We start from the raw sequence: 7,936 nt of genomic DNA on the forward strand, positions 1-7,936 counted from the left end.
TAACTAACTAAGCCGCCTACCTTAGTTATACCATTTTCCAGGGCAGTGTACCACCCCCCAATGTTGCAAATGTGTGTATTCCCTCAATTTGATTGGTCAAAAGACGAGGAGAGGTCATCACACCATACCAGTTATGAGGTCACTTGATTTACATATTCAAACTAATGTTTCCTCCCATAGTTTTATTTTCCCATGCACTTTTATGCCACCCAACAATGGATGTTTCAATAACAAATACAATGTATACGAAACTTGGTAAGTTGTCTTCCTTTCCATGGGTCAAAAGTTAATTTTCCCAGGCGCATTGCAGGCAAGACTGTCGTTGGCATAGATTCAATGCCATGGCTTGTGGACTCAGGAGAAATCAGTACATGCGCGTTGAGGGTCTCAAGATGGAATTCGGCAATGGCACATCAGGCCCATATACGAGCTAGTAGCAAAGTCAAAGTGAAACAATTTTATAACAAAGAATGAATTAACGCACTGTATACCACTTATCTCTACTCTATTCCCCTTACTTATTTTAACTACAGCGTTTAGGGAATAAGCGGAATTAACAATTTAGTAAAGCTGCAGTGCAAACGTTAGCACATGAAAATATAGAGCGGCCATCTTTAGTTCTAGTGCGCAGAAGCAAAGTTTTCCCACCAAAGCAGAAAGTACGTAATTTCACGTGAGAGTGACAGACGCATTCGCAGAAAAGTTCCCGCGTTGCGGCGGCCATATTAAGTCACTCGAGTTACGGTTAGGAAGAAGCACATTGTTAAGCTTCCCCAGCTTACTAGAAATGTCATGTGGTGTGTTGTTAGTAATAATAAACATGTTTATTAATGCATTACGGTTTATTTTGAGAGGGTTGAGTACAAGCAAGTCTCTTTACGTGCGAAACCTTGCTCTATCAATCCCCTCTTTGATGATATTTTATATAATCACATATTACAGAAACAGATGCCAACTTTTCAACATTTACTCATTTCTATTTCTTCTGACACTCTTTTAGTTTTTTTCACCATTATTCATGTGGAAGATATCCATCTTTTTATACAAATCCCCATTTAATTCTTCAAACTCGATTTCACTGAAGTTTCTTTTCTTCCCTTTCAGATTTACTTTATATTTTTTTTTATGTTTGCGACATTTGCAACAAATTATTATCCCTAAAATCAGTAGTGCTTAAGCATGGGCGAATTTTGCGAATCTGGCGTTTGCGAATTTGCGAACTCGCAATCCGCAAAATCTGCGAATTCTCGCGAATTTGCGGATTTGGTTTTTTTTTGTGTTCGCAAGGGTTTCTGCCAGTTCGCGAGGGTTTGGTACCAGTTCACAATCGCGAACTTACTTGTCGGCTCGCAACGGTCGCGACTATGTTGTTTCTACGTCTGGTTCATCATCACAGGTTCCCAGCACCCTCTGTTTCACCACTGCCACCCTCTGTTTCACCCATGCCACCCTCTGTTTCATCAATGCCACCCTCTGGTTCATCATCACTGTAGATTATGGGGGGGAAAGCAAGCACACCTGCCCTGCTTCAACTGACATGAATTAATTCGGGGTTAGTTTATTAATGTGTCACTGTTTTAAAATTCCAGGTCTGGCACCTGCTTCCTTATCAGTAATTTGTTTTCTGTTGCAGTGCAAATTTTTTTCCCAGGACCTTTGTTGCCTACTTGTAGCTATTCTATCAGCCTGCTGTGAGGGTCAGAGCAGGGTCATACAATTGTTGCAACTAGCAACTGAACTCTGGAGGGGCCCCAGTCAGGAAGCACTACAGGGAATGGTTACTAATGATGAGTTTGAACTCTTGCACCTGCCGAGTGCTTTCAGTTTTGCAAAACTCGTTTTTCTGCAATTTCGCAGGATTCGCGGGGCGCGAACACGCGCAAGATCGGATTCGGAAGCCGCAAATTCGTGCGAATATGCGATTTGTTTTTTTGCGGCGTCTTAGTTCGCAAGGTTTTGTGCGTTTTTGCGAGCCGATTGTAGTGCAAGGCGCGAAGTTACCCTCGCGGTCGTTCAAGGGCGCGGCCATCTTGTTTGCATTACGTATTTCCGTTTACGGGCGCGAAGTGTAATCTCGCAAAGTGTGCGGCTCGCCAGTACAATTTTGTGAGTGTTCGCGAGGAAAATCTCGCGCGAACTTACCCGCGCAGTCGTGAACGGGCGCGGCCATCTTGTTTCTCATTCATTGCTATGGTTCTGGGCATGCTTTTTGTATCCTCTCTAAATCTCTGCCATCCTTTGCTTGTTTGAAGTTTTTTTTTATCTATTTTACTTATTATCTATCCCTCTATTTTTCTAGCCCTATATTTTTGTGTTTACTGCTACTTTTGGTTAATTTTCAACTACTTTTTTAAACTCTTTTCTTTTCTTCTCTTCCCTACTCTATTTTCTTTATTCCTTTCCGCCCAGACCATGGTGAAGGGAGCCGGGAAGCATCCCGAGAAGGGGAAGGGTCCCACACCCCGTGCCTGGCTCCCGTGCGGGCGTTTGAGGGGGGAGCAGGTCATACCCAGGGAGATCTTTAGCCCGGAGGAGGTGGCCGCACTCATTTTTTATGTTCAGCGCCGCCTCCTCAGGACCATCATGGCAGGCGGCAGGATCGGTGTCGGGTACGGGATCCGGGAGCGCCGGAAGCGGTGGGAGAAGGTGTGCCGGGCCATGTACCACCACTCTCGGGTCCGGCGCACCTACAACCAGGCCACCCACCGCTGGATGGATGTCCTGACTCGTGAACGAGATCTGCTTGACCTGCTTGGCCTTGAGATCCCCGGGCTTGGTGAGTAGTAGTAGCTATTTCTTTACTACTCTGTTTTCTCCTGCTGTGTTATTATATTGCAAATGTTTGTTTTTTACCAAGAGCAATAATGCTGCTCATTACATTGTATGTAAATTATATTTCAAAATCTTCTGTGCATTTCAGGTGCACTGCTCTCCTCAGTAGTGTTGCTACTATGCATATTTGTTTTCGATTTTGTGTTCATTTCATTGGCCTGTGAAATTATGTATGAGTGTAGTTTAATGAACTGCGTAATGCTACACATTAAGGTTCAGATTTTTAATTACCGGCGCATCCCTGCAAAGTAGCAGGGATGCGGCAGTAATTGTGCGCCATGCCACCATCACCCATGGTGCGCCGTATTTACAATGCGGCGCACCATGGGCCCAAAACGTCACCAAAGCGTTAAGCATCTGTGCCGTAAAGGCGGCGCATTGCTGGAGTTGCGTCGCAACGATGGCGCAGCTCCATCAATGCTCTGAGGTGCCCTATCTCCCCAATGCTGCGTCAAGCCGTACGCCTGCTTCAAGCAGGCGCAGGGTTTGAGTCACGCATCATTGTCGTTAAAGTGAGTGATTGAAATCTTGTAGACTTCCCTCAGCCACTTTTAGGTTGCGTTCCTGCGCAGGAACGCTCTCCCTTGCGCCGGAACGCCCCCTGATGGCGCAGGGCTTTACAACGTGATGCATCTCCCATATGCGTCACGTTGTTAATATACGCCGCACCATTGTGCCTCTTTTGTGCTGCCGCTGCGTCACAAAAGTCATGCAACAATGGAGCAAAAGAGCCGCAAGGGGCTTCTAAATCAGCCCCTACAGACTCAAATCCAGTCCTTCCTTTGCACACATGGCGATAAGAAGAAATAGTGGTGGTGGATTGATAGTTTGAGTATTTTAATGACTGGTTAATGTAGTAGGAAACTTTAGTGTTGTCGCTGATCTGCAATCACGATGGACTTTGGCTGTGACTTCGCGTGCTGCGGACTGCTGCCTGCCAATCCTAGGCAAACCTTTTTAGTACTTTGTTTAGTGAGTTACATAAGAAGTTTCCAATTTGACGGTCCGCAAATCAAGCAACACTAATAACGTAACATGAGATTGGTCAATAATATATCCCGTGGAATAGTTGTCTATTTGCTATTTCGCCAAAATATTTTGTTAGTTCTTTTGAAATGTTTGATTTGGTTGACAAATATCATCCATGTTTTCTGTTTTTCTTTCTTTCATGTTGTACATCAGCTTCCCCCAGGGGCAAGAGGAGGACACAGGAGGAGGAGGAGGGTGCTGTTCAGGATGCATGCCAGGATCGGGCAGGCGAGGGCTCCTTTGCTGGCCCTAGTAAGTTTTAATTTTAATATAGAGTTCTTATTTTTTCCTAGCGTTCCTCATTCGATTTTTTCTAAATCGTGTTTGATCTTTTTGTAGACTGGATCTAAATTCTTATCCTGCCTCGACTATGACTCCGTGTGGTATTACTAGATTATTCTTATTAGCCTGTCTGTGTAGCTAACTAAGATTGCACATTTGGCAATTCCATTGGACTCTCATTCTAGTCAGCAATAGCTCTATGCACTGAGTGCAGTCCTCTGGGATTGTCCATAATGTCTTTTCAAGTCTTCTAAATGTTTATGCTTTGACAATTGCCAACAATAAAAAGGTGAATGACCACCAAGAAAGAATAAGATACTACTTTACTTTTGGTTTGGATAGGAGGACAATCCATTCTACTACTGTTGCAGGGACAAATCTGCACAAACAGAACTATGGACACTAAATAATGCATTGCTTAGCTTATCAATTATAAAAGGTGCTGTTAGACTTTCCACATACCTCAGTGATAACAGACTTTGTAGTTGAACCCCCAATCTCCTTACTGACTAGATAGTGTGGCAGAGTCATTTAGCTCCCAAAGTCACAGATGATTGATCCCCAATGATGTCAGAGGCACGGACTCATGCTTGCAAAAATTGCAAAACCTTTAGCTCATCCACTCTAGTCAGGAGGACCAAAAACCACAGAGTCTATTTAAGTTTAAAAGCTTTATTAAAAGTAAACACATTTATTAAAATCAAGTTTGTCATAAAAGTAAACGTTTAACTGAAAATGGAAAAGTGCTTAGTGCTGACGATTAATTGGACACATTTCTTGTGGTCGAGCCGAGCTCTCACCTGGTTTGAACTTGATCCTGCTCGTGTTCTTAGAAGTCAAGCTTCTGTCTGTTAGGAGAAAAAGTGGTGCGTGTTAAAAATAAAAAGCAAGCATTCATCATTTGTGCCAAAAAGTGCAGCAAGACAACAGCCTTCCCTGGAAAAAGGGACATTTTTACTTTAGAGTAGACAGTCACAAATTATTAAATTGTATACTGTTTTTTTCACATTTCTTTCTTCCTCCTAGACCAAATATTATATAGTAGTGGGTGGTGTATTCTAACATTATTAATTGTACTTTGTAGGTGGAACATCTGGAGGCGGGGCAGCGCGGAGGTGGTGGCGGCATTGGACGAGGACAACTCTGGGGAGGAGGCGGTGGAAGTGCCGGACAATTCTGTGAGGGATAACACGGTGGTGGCGGGCAGAGGTAAGCTATATATTCCTTACTTATTGAGATTGAAGACTGCAGAGTGTGCTTTCTGCACGGATGTGTTATAAATAAACCAGGTAGTAGCCTCCTCAAAATGTACTTCGACTTAGCTGTGAAGTTTTTGGCGAGAAGAATCCCAATCAGATCTGAGATGAACTTGATGGATGGGATGAACGAAAAGCGAAAGAAGGAGGTAAGTAAGTGTGGAAGGACGAGAAATGTAATGATGACTGGCAAAGAAGAATGATATGTGTTTGCTTGGTCCCCGAGGTGGCTGGGAAGGAAAGAATATGGTATGGTGCATGGCTGGGTGAATGATGAAGCAAGGATGGGTGGAAGGAGAACAGCCTGGGTGGGTGAAACAGAAACTGTATGTGTGCAAATACTTTGAATGGATGGATGCCTGGATCATTCATGGTACTATCTGACTCTTAGATAGCATATGTGTATCTAGATAGAGTAGACGGTCACTGGATGAACTAAGTGTTACTTTGAAGAGCATGTAACACTGCACCCGCACGTCCGTTCCAGTATAGTAAAGGCAAGGAAAAGAGGTTGTAATTTTGTCCAAATACTACCATGAATAGTAGCAGTAGTTTGTATTGCAACTGCAAGCACAGCATATATCCGGTTATTACGGTGGACACTCCCTACCTCTCTTAATAACTTTAGTTTAGTAGTAGTACGTCATTCAGGTGTGGGAGTATCACTGTTCACTCAATAATAAGCAAAGCACCTAAAGTCATCCCATATGTCATCAAATACATCCCATGTGAAGTGATAGATAATCAGATTATTTAGCTTCTTCATTTTCCTTTTCTAATACTCATTTGCACTATAGGGTGAAAGCTAAATTAATTAAGCAGTAGCCCTTTTAACAGAGTATTCTCAGTGCCACCCATAATAGAAAAGTAAGAGCTTCACCGCCTGCATGTACTGGACCGGTACAGTAACGCAAGTCTGTCTCACTCACCATGGTGTGCATCTGTTTTTCTCGGGTGCAAGTTCACTGCGCTGGCATTATGCCGGCTTGCATAAGATAACGTACCAATTTTCCTAAACAAGAGAGAAGAAGAAGAATAAGACTGGTGTACTGTCATAGTCGACTGTAATAGAAGTCCATAGTGCTCGTAGAATTTGTTCCTTAAACTCCCACTAATGTTAGAGCAAGGATGAAGAAGTCGGAGATGACATAGATACTGTCCTCAATAGTTATGTACTGTGCTTTCAATTTGCTACTTGTACTGTGACACAACTTTCTGCTCAATCATTTTGTGTTAATCTTAAGGAGCATTGGTTACAGACTATGTCTTTCTTTCTTCATTTAGTTGTTCCTTCCAAATCCAAGAGACCATCAAGGAGGAGGGAGCTGCTCGAATGGCCCGGCAACGGAGGCTGGATGCCACTGTCGCTGAATATCAGCGGCTGGTGGCCCTGGAGGAGGAGGAGACGCAGTCTGGTACTACAACAACATCCACTGGGACAGCTGCATCCTCCTCCGTGCGGGCTGCCAGCCAGCGGAGTGCTCCAGCGGTACGGAGCCGGGCTACCAAAGCCAAACGCCACCGCCGAGCAGCAAAGACATCAGCTGCCCCCCCACAGGATTTGCAAGGCACGCCGGCGCCGCTTATGCCTCAGACTGTCCTACCTGGAGCAGGAGGTCCTAAGCTATAAGAACTTGGTGGAGGGCCTCTGCTTCGAACATGCCACCCTCCGCAAGGAGCATGATGCCCTGGCTGCTAAAGTCAACAGCACCCTGCCGTAGTGTCCCTTGCCCCTTTTTTAGAGACTTTTGGGGGTGGGAATTGGGAGTTGGGTTTTTTGGGGACTTTTGAAGGACAATCGTTGGGGTTAGGGAGGGTCTTGCGGGAGATTATTTGGTTAGGGCTATAAAAATATACTTTTTGAAACTTTATCTGACCATACCTGTTTTTTACTGCTTTTGAGTCTGGTGGGTGGGGGTTTAACAGTAAGTTTGTTTTCCTGAATAGTCCTAGGACTTTAGTAGTACTACCGTCAATCTCTCGTCTCTCCTAATACTCCATTGTACTACCTCCAACCAAACTCTTATCTTAATTGTAATTTGTGTTTGAAAGTAGGGCTAGGCCCAGGGCTGGCTCCACGGGAAATCGCGATTAAGGTTGGCAATCCAGGGCGGATGAAATTTCCTCCTCATTGCGGTGATACTAGTGGTGTGACACAGTGGCAGTTGCATGGCTATGGAAAAAAAGAAAATGAAACCTGGTTTGTCCTTACTGTAGCATTACAACGGTACGATAGAGAATATAGCAGGTGACAGTACACTAGACTAGAACAGTGCCACAATGTAGCTTAACAAATGGTAAAGTATTGATAGTATAACTTGTACTTGTGTAGGATTTCTTTGACATTGGCTACTACTACAAGAAATAGTACTGAAGCTGAGTAAGTCTAGAATATATCCTTGGATTCCTTCACCAGCCTGTTGCTATGACCTTATCCTCCCCAGCAAGTGTGTGGAATTATTGATGTCATTTAGTCACACATCAAGCAAAACCACACAGCCCGGGGGAAGAGGGTTAGGGTTTGTAAAATGGATGGG

Source organism: Lissotriton vulgaris, chromosome 3_1 (genome assembly GCF_964263255.1).
Source record: "Lissotriton vulgaris chromosome 3_1, aLisVul1.2, whole genome shotgun sequence".
NCBI lineage: Eukaryota > Metazoa > Chordata > Amphibia > Caudata > Salamandridae > Lissotriton > Lissotriton vulgaris.